Source organism: Dermacentor variabilis, chromosome 5 (genome assembly GCF_050947875.1).
Source record: "Dermacentor variabilis isolate Ectoservices chromosome 5, ASM5094787v1, whole genome shotgun sequence".
Classification (NCBI taxonomy): domain Eukaryota; kingdom Metazoa; phylum Arthropoda; class Arachnida; order Ixodida; family Ixodidae; genus Dermacentor; species Dermacentor variabilis.
Window position 1 is genome coordinate 35,805,584 of NC_134572.1, and position 12,638 is coordinate 35,818,221.

Here is a 12,638-nt window from a genome sequence, read left to right on the forward strand (position 1 = left end):
AGCGCAGAGAAGAAAATGGAGGCGCTTCCTACAGCAGTATTGGAATACACAGAACTGGTAGACGACATACAGCAGGAGATGAGACAAGCACGGCTAAACATTGTTGGAGTGGAAACAGGAAATGAAGTAATTGGTGGAACATGGAAATAAAGGAAGCTATACAGGAGCGTAAGCAGGCGTTTAGGGATTTCATTGTGATCCACGCCATAGTGAGGGACTCCGGATTAATTTTGACGCATAAGGTTCTTTAACGTGCGCCCAGTGCACAATACACGGGCGTTTTTGCATTTCACTCCCATCGAAAAGCTGCCGCCGCGGCCTGGATTCGATCCCGCGCACTCAGGCTTCGTAGCGCAACGCCATAGCCACTACGCCACTACGGTGAGTCGTTTAGGGATCATAAAGAAGCCAGAAAGTTGGGATTACACGAAGAGGTACTCTTTAGCTGGAACAAGTACAGAGAAAAGAGTGGTGAGTGAGCTTGTGCAAGAAAGAATTAAATATACAAGTAAACTTTGGGTGCATGACATTCGTGAAGGAGACAAAGAGACACGAAAAAGATCTTGGAACCATGTAAGAACACTAGGATCCCAAATGACAAATTCGCAAACAGCTATAAAGGATAAAGAAGAATAAAAAAAGACGGTAACACTTTCGAAAGAGATGACGCGCTGACGTACATGAGAGACGGTATTAGTGATAACATTTCGGCAAGAAAGGTTCAAAGCAACGACGAAACGGCAAGTCCTGCAAACGCAACAGCATTCGCATGCATTGTGTATCGAGTTCATTACGCCATCGGCGTTTGTACGTCGGACGGTGATTAGGAGGAAGAGAACGGCGATACCTTTATGGATGCTGCCTCAATCGACAAGAAAGCAATACAACCCCAAGTATATTGGTCTGCCAGGAACACCGATCCCGAACAGCGTGGTGAAGGCTTGGTCCCTCGTGGTTGGCGACCTGCACAACATGAACAACCTGAAACCATTGGCGTTGGAAAGCCAGACGCGCTACCACCGAATAAACAGCGGCGACCAAAGTGGCGCAAGTGTACCACGTATCCAATCGTTATTCGGCCCCAAATAAAATGTACAATGAACTCATAGCCGAGGACCATGACATAGCGAGACATGCGGTCAGACGCACCCTAAATAACTCTGAAAAATCCAGGCACGCCGCATATATCACATCGATTCAATCCAAATCGTCATCTTTGTTGTCACTTACGACTGTACACATGCGATGGGACTACTCACCGTAGAACAGGTGCAAACAGACGACAACACCGTTCTAGTGCGCCTGTACCCAAGGCTGGGATAACGCAAAACAGTTCCAATCTGTTTTTAAGGCGAAAGCTTTAGACTGCTCATAGGACGAAAAATCCGATGTCCGGCGTTGCCGTCCGGCATTATGGCACCAAATTCATAGGGAGTTGAACCCACGACCTTTGGTTGAAGGTCGTGGGTTCGTGGGTTGAAGGTTGAAGTTGAAACCACTTGGAGATATGGGCGAACCACCCATATGTCCAAGTGGGATTCCAATTGACATTGTGAAGGACGAGAGTCGAACCCACGGCCTCTGATGAAAGTCAGACCCTCAACCTTTAATGGTAGTCGGACCCACGACGTCTTATGTTAAGCCGAAGCATGCCACATTCAGGCACTCGAACCCACAACCCAACATGGAGATACGGGCGAACCGGCACCTCAAGGTTGGATTCCAAATGACATCGTGAAGGCCGAGTCGAATCCATTACTTTAGGTGTTAGTTAGGGCGAAACACATTAAGACACAGGTAATAAGACAAATTTAATTTAGGCACTCGCACCCGGGACCTTTGGCGAAAGTCGAACCCACTTGGAGATACGGGCAAATCCGCCATACCTTCAAGGGGGATTCCAGTTGACATCGTGAATGTCGAGAGTTCAACCCACGACTTTTGGTGCTAAGACGAAGTTAATTAAGGCACTCGAACCCATGACTTTTGGTGTGAGTAGAACCCGTGACCTTTGTTGTTAATTATGGCGAAGTTAATTAAGGCACACTCGAACTCACGACCTTTGGTAGGTGAAAATAATAGTAGCGCATTCGAATGAAATGCTAAGTAATACAACGAATGTCTCGTGAGTGCGCAGGCTTTCGCCTTCATCCTATTTAGCATATGCTAAAGTGACCTATAAAGCCAACGTCAGCCCTCCGTGATAGGTCAAAATGGCTCAGGCACAGCCCATATCGGCGGTCGCCGCGCCCATATGAGTGGTTCCCAAGCCATTTGGCCCATCACGGAGGGCTAATGGCGGATCCTGGAATAGCTTTACGTTATCCCGGCCCAAGCTACGGCAGAGGTGCAAGTAGCGGTGTCATTCAGAAAATTTACCCGAATGAAACCAACGAATCCCTCATGATATGAACTGTATGTAGAAACGCGCACCATACTGACTTCCTGGCCTATGGGACGAAACGGCGCGTGTCTCACCTCATTCGAATGAGACACACCAAAAGAAGTAGCGTACTAAGGTAGCATCACCAACGTGTACCCAAACGAAAAGCTACACGTTGAGTGTTTGAACTGCCCCAGGCCAGGCCGCGACTTTACAATTGCTAGCAAGTACAGCGGGGCGTGGCACTTCGGGGGGCGCCGGATGTTTGTGCGCATGCGCGAATAGGAGCGGGTGCGAGAGAGAAAATGTGGGAGCTTTTGCTCCTTGAATGTATGACTCTGCCTAGGCACTACGGAGGAGAAGTTTCTTAGCGCTTGTAGTATGCGTTTGTCCCTAGACGTACCGGCATTGTGAAGTTGGGTCGAGTTTGTTTTCGCGCGGACGCTGGCTGCCGGCGTGGTAAAACAGGTGCAGCAGCGGGCACTGACGCATCATTTGGTCACCGTTGTGTCGGACAGACTGTCTCGCACCTGCGGCGCTCGTGCTAAGTCAGTCGTGCCAGATCATACCTTTCTCGCGCCTTACGGCGATGTACCTCGAAAACGACGCCACAGATGTTTACGTGGGAGCAGTAGGGACAGTAGTAGAGGCGGGGCCGCATACATCGAAAATCTAGAAGGCAGAGTGCCTTAGCAACCGTGGTTGAACGCGAGTGGCTGAAAGGCAGCCGGTGACGCTCAATGCTCCTGCAACAGCTGTGCGAATACGCACGTCCCCATAACGCATTTTACGCTAACCTACCCTAACCTAACGTTAACCTAATCTAACGTGGCCGAGACACAAAGACAATAATCCGCTGTGAGAATACGCTGCGCCACCCATAACAGCTTTTACACTAACCCAACCTAACCTAAACCTAAGCTAATCTAACCTTCCGTGGGTGAGGCGCAAAGCCAATAATGCTCACAGCGTGACTTCAGGCAATGGCGTTCAACCGCGGTTGCTAAGGCGCTGGGCTTTTACTTCACCCAAACGGGCAACTCAAAAATGGTTCTGAAAAGTCGCGGACAGCAGCATACGAAAAGCCTGCCAAGAGCGAAGATACTGCCCCAGGAGAGCAGCCCCGGAAAAATTCGGGATTACTTTCTTCTTTTTTTTTTTTGAAGGTAGAGCGCCAGAAGGAGCAAGAAAGGTTTAATCCCGTATGACTGACTCAGCACCAGCGCCGCAGGTGCGAGAAAGTGTGTCCGGCGTACCTTCAAACACAACGATCACCAAATGGGGCGGCCGTACGTGACCACTGCTTCACCTGTTTCACCGCCCAGGCAGCCAGCGTCCAAGCGTAAACAAACTCGACCCCACTCCGCAATGCCGGCACGCCTAGGGACAAATTCCTACTACACGCGCTAAGAAAGCTATCCTCCATAGTTCCTAGGCAAAGTCAGATATTGAAGGAGCAAAGGCCCCAAGATTTGCTCTCTCACACCCGCTCCTACTCGCGCCTGCACATATACGTCGGGCACTTCCAAAAATGCCTCGGAAAATGCCACACCCCGCTGTACTTACTAGCAATTGAAAAAATGCGGCCTGGTCATAAGAAAATTATTTTAAATGCGTGAGCATTCTATGCCTTCCCAACGAAGAAACTCGCCCGTCAAGTAAGGCAAAACACTATAAAGAAATTAATGCGCAAAACAAAATAAATTCAAAAGGAAAAACGTCTCAAATCTAGCACCCGACGCTCAGAAGGTAAATGTCTCAACCACTGGGTGAAACACCCACGCTTGCAGAAGGTAAATATAATGTGAACCATATGAATGTGTTGTACTGGCGGTACAAAAATGTCAAAGGGGAACAGTTCTTATGAAGGCTTTGTTGAAAGATTTGGTGATGTAATAAAAGCCATCTTTAAGACCACATGTAAAGCCGACATGAAACATTGTAGAGAGCAGGAAAATTCCGTTTTTGCGAAAATTTAATGTCAAACAAGCCACATCCTCGATGCGTTTGTGTGGTCGCAGGATGCACCTTTCGTTGGGGCGTTCCTTCAGTGACCGAAATGCCACCAATCTCTGATGGCTCATGCGCTTCGCGTCACGCAACACATTTCCTTGTCAGCAACACAGACAGATAAGAATCCATTGAGTTGATAAGGATGATAAGGAGTGATGAGGGATTACATGGGTCTCATCATAGTCGATAATGGTTCGACGCAGATGGATAAGGTAATAAAGAGCGATAAGGGCTTATAATGGTCGGGGCAATTCTAATAAGGTTAATAAGCACTGATAAGTGTTGATAAGGGTCGTATCCAGTCCGATAACGCTGATGAGGACCCATAAGAGTTGATAAGGTCGGATTATGTCCGAAAATATTGATAAGGACACATGGTTTTATAAGGATCGGATCGATTGCGATAATGTTGATACCGACCGATAAGTGTTTATAAGGCTCGGATCAAGTCCAGTAAGATTTATAAGGTGATAAGGGTTGATAAGGGTCGAATCTAGCCCGAAAACGTTGATAACGACCGATAAGGGCTGATAAGGGTATACTGGTCGGATCAAGTTTCATAACATTGATAATGACACCGAGTTGGGTGACATGAGCAAGTTAGGTCATTAGAGTTTAATGGCGCAAAAGCGACTGAGGCCATGCTGCGCCAGTCCCAGGACAGAAGATCCAATGTTAAGGCAGCAATAGCTGCGTTACCTTAAAGTGGATCTAAATAGCCAGTTTCATCTAAAAACTCGAACAAGTTAGTGAATTAAACAGTGGCTCTTCGCCCAGTATTAAGGCAGGGTGTAAGGTATATGCAAGTGATACAAATTGTTGAAATGTTTCCGCCTTTGTGTTTCAGTATGTGGAAATGACATTGTGATGTGGTTTACTGTAAGCGATTCATGGCATTTCTCGCAAGTTGATGGGTTTTCTTTTCGAAATAGAGAATTATTTGTTAGATGCGTGTGTCCAATTTGAAGTCCGCATAAGATCACCTCATAGAAGAGTTCTTAGTGACTGCATGATTTCCACTCGCCAAGCAGGGGTTTAGTCATATGTAACTTGTTATTTAGGCACGAGTTCCATTCTTGTTGCCATTTTGATGCTAGGGCCTTACGAATCACTCGGATACTGTGTTTGTACGGAAGCCTTACGTGAGTTATGCTTTTGTGCGCTGCCATGGAAGCGCTTTTATCTGCTGCTTCATTCCCTGGTATCCCAACATGGCTTGGGATTTAGCAAAATCATATGGTTCCTTCGTATTTTTTATTAAAGACCATGTTTATGATATCGCCAAGCAGGTGTTCAGACGCGGAGTTTAAGTTTAGAACTCTCAGAGCACTTAATGAATCGGTATAAATAATAGCATTCTTCTGCTTTTCGGTAGTAATTTTCTTGGCTGCCATCCATACTGCATAAACTTCGGCGTTAAAGACTGAAGAAAAATTATTTATCTGAATGCTATTTTTCCAATTTTTTGTTATGGTCCCGGCACCTACGTATTCTTGTGTTTTAGAGCCGTCAGTGTAAAACTCCGTGTAGTTTCTTATATTTTTCTTGAATAGCTCGGAACTCTTGCATTTGTGTTCTTGTGGAATGTCTTTTTTTCTTTAGATGTGTTAGTGTCCAATCACATAGCTGGGTAAAATTGCACCACGGGGGCAATCTTGGTGCCCTTTCAGCAACCTGTAGGATTTCATGAGGAACATCATAAGATAAGTGGCCGAATCATGTTCGGATTGTTTGTGTAGTGTGTACCCGTGATTTGCACTGTGTTACGATGCTGTAGCATATATGTTGTGGGGATGACCTAATTATCAGTACATAGGAAAGTGTAAGTAGTGCTGTGCGGTACTGTAAGGAAGGCTCATTGCAGTCAACATATAAACTTTGGACAGGCAATGTTCTGTAGGCACCGCTCCCCAGTCGTAGGCCGACATTATGAACTGAATCAAGTCGCTTAATGGACTGCCTAGCTGCACCATAAACTACACTACAGTAGTCGAGGATGCTACCTACAAGGGGCCGGTATATACGTAGTAGACATGTTCGGTCAGATCCCCAGTGCTTGTCGGATAACACTTTGAGGATATTTAGTGCTTTATTTGCTTTAATTTTAGTTGTGTTCTTCTTGGCAGGAAGTTAAGTATTGCGTCAAAACTTACGCCAAGAAATTGTAGTCTTCTTTCACCGGCAGCGTTGTACCATCCTATGTGAGAACTGGAGCGCAGTGTAACCCTCGCTTCTGGGAAAAGAGGACTACAACAGTTTTGTGTGTTGAAAACCGGAAACCATTTTTGTCAGCCCATTGTGTAAAATTATTTATCGTTATTTGTAGTTGTCTTTCGCAGGTGGGTAAGTTCGAGGCGCGGCAAGCCACTTGCAAACTGTCGACATATATTGAGTGCATAATAGACGATGGGATGATCTTATTAGCAGAGTTCATTTTGACTATGAAGAGTGCGTGCTCAGAATACAACCTTGTGGAACGCCATTTTCTTGTGTAAATGTGCGTGAAAGTATTGTGCCTAGACGTACATGAAATGTTCTATTTGACATGAAGTCGCATAGGCAATTTAGCATCTGCCGCGAATTCCCAGGTCAGCCAGGTCTCTCAAAATTCCATATGGCCACGTGGTATCATACGCCTTTTCTAAATCAAAGAAAACCGCGAGACAGAGTTGTTTGTGTAGAAACTTGTCACGCATTTCATGTTCTATTCGCGCGGGATAGTCAGTGGTGGAGCAGCCCTTTTTGTATCTGCACTGGTGCTTGTCTATTAGGCTTCTTGTTTCAAGGATGTATGTGAGTCTTATGTCTATAATGCTCTCATATGATTTGGCTAGACCACTTGTTAGTGCAATGGGTCTATAGCTGCTAGGTGATCTTGCGCGTTTACTAGATTTTATAAAAGGCATTACTACCGCGTTTTCCCAATCGGTAGGCATTACCCCAGACTCCCATATCTCATTAAAAATTTAAGAAGTGTCTCTACCGATGCTTGTGATAGGTGTGCCAGCATAGTGTAGTGGACACGGTCAGGACCTGTTGTTCTAGGACCTGTGACCCTCTTTACCGGCAGAAAGAACCCTTTTCAATTCGGGAATTGTGAGGTGGTTATTATAAAGTTCATTAGAAGCCCCAGTGGTGGGTAGTCTCTGTTTCTCCGCCGACTCTTTATATTTTAAGAATGTATTTGAGTAGTTTGCTGAGCTCGAAACGTTGTAGAAGTGTTCACCTAATAAGTTGGCCTGGTCTTGTAGCGTTGTTTATGTGCACTGACATGTAAGTAGTGGTATTGTGTATGATGAGTACTCTCCTTTAAATTTCCTCACATGGTTCCACATTCGTTTTGATCTGACTGTACTATTGAATAAAGGGAAAATCAGACATCCACCCGTTTGTAGCAATTGCTACAAAGGAAACCCAAACGGGTTCTTCGAAAGAAAAGCCTCATAGTTGAAGAAAAATTCGTTCTGGTCCGGGACTCGAACCCGGAACCACCGCCTTTCCGGGGCAGCCGCTCTACCATCTGAGCTAACCAGGCGGCTAACAGATGACAGGGCGAAGTCGAATTTGTCGACAACACGAAGCAAAGGCAAGTGTTTGACGTAGTAGTTCTGCGGAAACCCGCAAGGTGGAGAGAAGTAATGAATAAAGGGGAAATCAGACATCCACCCGTTTGTAGCAATTGCTACAAAGGAAACCTGACTGTACTATTTTTTGAAGATATGTATTTTTGTCATGACGATTTTTCTGCCTTTCTTCGAATAAATCGTGCTTTGGCTTTGGCCTGTCTGAAACTTAACAGGTTACTTTAGGTGGGGTACCTCCGTACAAATCCCCAGGCCTTATTTTGTTCTTTTTTCTCTTTGGTCAGCTTTGACACTGCCCCAAAGAGTACAATGAGCATTAAAATCTCCTACTAAAACAAATGGCTCAGGTAACTGATCTGTTAAATTGCGTAAGTGTTTAGTAGTAATGGGTGGGGGGTGAAATATACAGTGAACAAATGGTGATGGTGAACAAACAGAATAGTGATGGCTACAGCCTCGAAAAAATGTATTCATTTGGACATTTCGTGTAGGAGTGCCGCCCTTCACGACTATAGCGACTCCTCCTGACAAGTGGCTGGAACATTAGCGGTCCCTTCGGACAACGGTGAAGCCTTTGAGGAAGTGACTGTGTTTAGCGCCTAAGTTTGTTTCCTGTAGGCAGAATGCGACTGGCGAAAACTTATTTATTATGTCTTTAATGTCACCTCAATTGTGAATCAGTCCTCTACAAGCCATAGTGGCGGAATTGAGAAAGTTAATTCATGTGTATTTACTAAGCAATTGTAGGTGACATGTGTTAAAGCTATTGTACTATAGGAAGAACGGTAACTGTTTAGGTTACCGGTCCCTTCCATGGCGCAGTTATTGAGAGCTTATATTTATTAGCGCGCTGCAGAGAGCGTTGATCTTTTGGCGCCGATGACGCCGTAGTTTTTGCGTCGAACTCCATAGCCTTCTCTGAGGCGCTGGATGGCCGAGAACCAGGCGCTGAGACGCGCGTCTCAGGCCTGGGAGTTCGGTTTAGCCTAGGGCCCTGCGAAACCGGGGTCTGCAGACCCGTCTTTGATGATGATGGAGCAGCACTGGCTGCTGCCACCAAGGGGGCGGATGGAGTTACTACTGGGCCACTGACTGTGGTCCCTGTAGACCCCTGAGACCACTGTGGCGCTGCCCCCTCCGCACCGCACTGGCGTAGGTCGTTTGATGTAAGTGTGACACTATAGAGGCTAGAAGGCTTTCTGTAGTGATACCTTCTTTCTTGCTTCATAAAAGGAGATTTTCTCTTTCACCGTAAGTGCAACTATCTATTTTTCTTTCTTCTAGCAAGAGCAAGATCGCGAATACGCTGGATGTCTCCTTTGCAGTTTGTACAGTGTGGAGGAGCGTTGCAGTTGTCCAACTGATGATCATTGACACTACACTTTGCACATGTGTATTTACTTCTGCATGACTGCGATGCATGTCCGAACCTCCGGCACTTGAAACACCTTCTAGGTTTCGGAATATACGGTCTCGCGTTGATCTTCACATACCCTGCATCTAGTGTGCTATGTAGAATACTGGTACCAAAGATAAGTATAAAGTGTTTGGTGGAATTCGTTCATCATTTCTTGGGAGAGTTATTCTTTGAACTTTCATTACACTTTGTTCTTGGAAACCTTCCAGGAGTTTTTAATCGCTTAGGTTCAAGAAATCTGATATCATGCCCCTGCTTGTGTTTAGAGAGCGGTTTGCTGAGACTGTGACTTTGATTTCAGCGAAACTGGCGAGATCAGCGAGCTTTTCTACGTGGTCTTTGGTTTTAAGTTCGAGGACGTCCCCACTTGACATCTTTGAAGCCTTGTATTGCTTTCCAACGTTTTCTACGAGGCATTTCGCCACTAGGAATGGCGATAGCTTTCTCGTTTGCATGTATCCTTCACTGTGCATCACATGGTAGCGTGAGAATGTTTCTACGTTGCTTCTTAAGGTGAAATAAAAAATTGCTTCCGTGCGCCCTCTTTTGTAAGGACGATCTGGAGGGGGGGGGGGGGCGGGTGGAATGCATTTGCCATGAAATTCTTAGAATATTCAGCGGCGATGGTAGCCACCCACCACCGAGCCCAACAAGGGGACGCTACGAGGTTAGGAACATACCTGTAGACATCAGCTATACAAAGCCGCTATAACCTAATATATGTACCCAAGGCTGGGTAGATACACACGGTTAACCCTTGCTGCCTGGAAAATTAGAAGTAAAATGAAGTGAGCAGAAGACAGGAAAGATTCAAAATGAGAGAGAAAGACGAAGATATGAGAAGGGGGCCGGAAGAGGCAACTATAATCCACCCATTTCTTGGCCAATCTCCCATCGTGGGTAGGAGCCACACGTGCCACAGGCTACAACAACAACTACCGATTTTCCCCGGGTGGGTCAGTCCGGGGGTGCCGTCTACGTGAAGCGGAGGCCAAAGAGGTGTGTTGCCCCCACCAAGGGGCCGTAAAAGTACAAACACCCGGTATTGGCTCAAGCCCCAGGATCCCCTTTTCCCCAAACACGGCTAAGCCGCGCACGGTTAGACGCGGGAGGGTCCAAGCCTCGTGTGCTCGGGTACGTGGTGTCGCAACACACCAAACGCCTGCTGAATGAGACGCCCCTGCGGGAGATGAGCAAGTGATGCAATGCTTACGTTTACTTAGGTAACTCCCAGAGGAGTTTTTGCGTAAATTTTATTCTCTACCTTACACTTGCACAATTTGTGGCAGAGCCCATGATAAGAACGCACCCTGCTCCGTAGCGTACGTGTCAAAAGATGACGGGAAAAATAGTGAAGAACCCATCACGGCGACGCCATACTACGTTAACTGTAGGAAGAATGGTCACCTTTCCACAGACGACACTTGCCTAACGAAAGTTAGGATTGAGAAAGTCGTCAAAAGCCACACGACTGAAAGCGCATCCATGGTAATGTAAACAGCCGCGGCAGAACACAGGTTCTAATGCACTCCAGGACTTCTCTACTCAGAACCTTACTTCAAACCACCTTTCGAACTGAGGTAGCATTGGAAATACCAACTCTACCAACTCCTGTCCGCATCTTCTGCACCGATGGAAATTCAGTGAACGGGCTTTGTAGCGTTTAACACTAACGTCAAAAGACAGGACGACCTTGTGAAAATACGGCACAGTACCGCACAAGCGAGGAGACTAACCCGCCAACGCTGGTACGAGAACTATACGCCTCTTTTAATGAAAGGATCGGTGCGCACAAGCTCTGGGCGATATACAAAGCGATGTTTGAACGTATCGAAATTGAGAATGCACTAGCCACTGTACTGTTACGCATGAACCAGACACCTAGAGAATTACAGCTCAATGCTGCTGAAATATTCTTTCCTCAACACGCCTAAACACCTACCGTTATATGAGCCAAGGCTGGTTGCTTCAACGTCACCTGAGGATGCACCATTCACAATATACGAGCTAGAGGCCGCCTTTGAGTCGATCAACGTCAGAAGCGCGCCGGGAGTAAGCGGAACAATGTGGTTGCGCTGCGAAACTTAGATGAGCTGGATAAACGGACAACTGATAACGATCAATGATATCTGGATCTCGGCTAGCCTGACGCCAAAGTCGACACACTTCATCGTTACACCAATTCCTTAATCTATCTGGTAAACCATCTGATCGATTAGAAAACATGCGTACCATTTTACTAACACTCTTCACTTCCAAGTTAGCTGAATGTATTATGAAACATCGTTCCAGCGCACAATTGAACACGGACAAGAAAAGAAAGACAACACGAACGCCGGACTTCAAATGGTAGTTGAAGTCCGGCGTTCGTGTTGTCTTTCTCTTCTCGTCCGTGTTCAATCTGGAGTTCAAGATCTGGAGACAACGAATGGGGCTACACAGAAGCGCATGTCATGGTGGAATGCACAATGTAAGAGTGCGAGTAAGGAGAAAAACAAACCCTGGGACTTACTACGTCAGTTCCCAACGGCAGAAAGCCTAATAAACTTCAAGCATGTGAAATTGTAAGGCAGACGAACGCGACGGTATTGCTAAAAGAGAAAGATGGGAAATGTACCACCACAAGCATAAATTCCTATACTCAAGAGACGAAAGCATGGAACAGGCGGCGAAAATTAATCAGTCGGCAAACTTATCTTTTGTCTTTGGTCAATGGTCAAGGCAACAGCCTTAAAGACCAGGCCAACACACTTGGACATCATTTCGAGAGTGTGTCTAGCTCTTCAAGATATTAAGAGTCATTCCAGAAGCATTAACAGCAGAAATTAAGGCACTGAGCCGTAAATGTATATATATAGTAGAAGTGAACCGTGCAACGATCCTTCCAACGATGCCAAGTTCTGAGCTTCTTTGAGCGGCGGTGTGACATATGCACCAGGAACTGATAGAGTCATGTACGTAATAGTAAAACGTCCTTCATCCTGACACGCAGATGGAACTGTCGTCTCCTTTCAACATTATCTGGGCAACAGGAGGCATCCAATTGACATGGAAAGAGGCGTTCGCATTGAAGCATGTATTCGCGACGCTTTCAGACGAAAACAGTTCTTTCTTGGCGTGTTCTTAGACATGAAAAAAGGCTTACGATACCACGTGGCTGTATGGAATGCGGTATGTAGTGATATGAATGAGTGGAATGTGAATGTGGCGGTATGAGTACCACGCGAATGCGACCAACTCA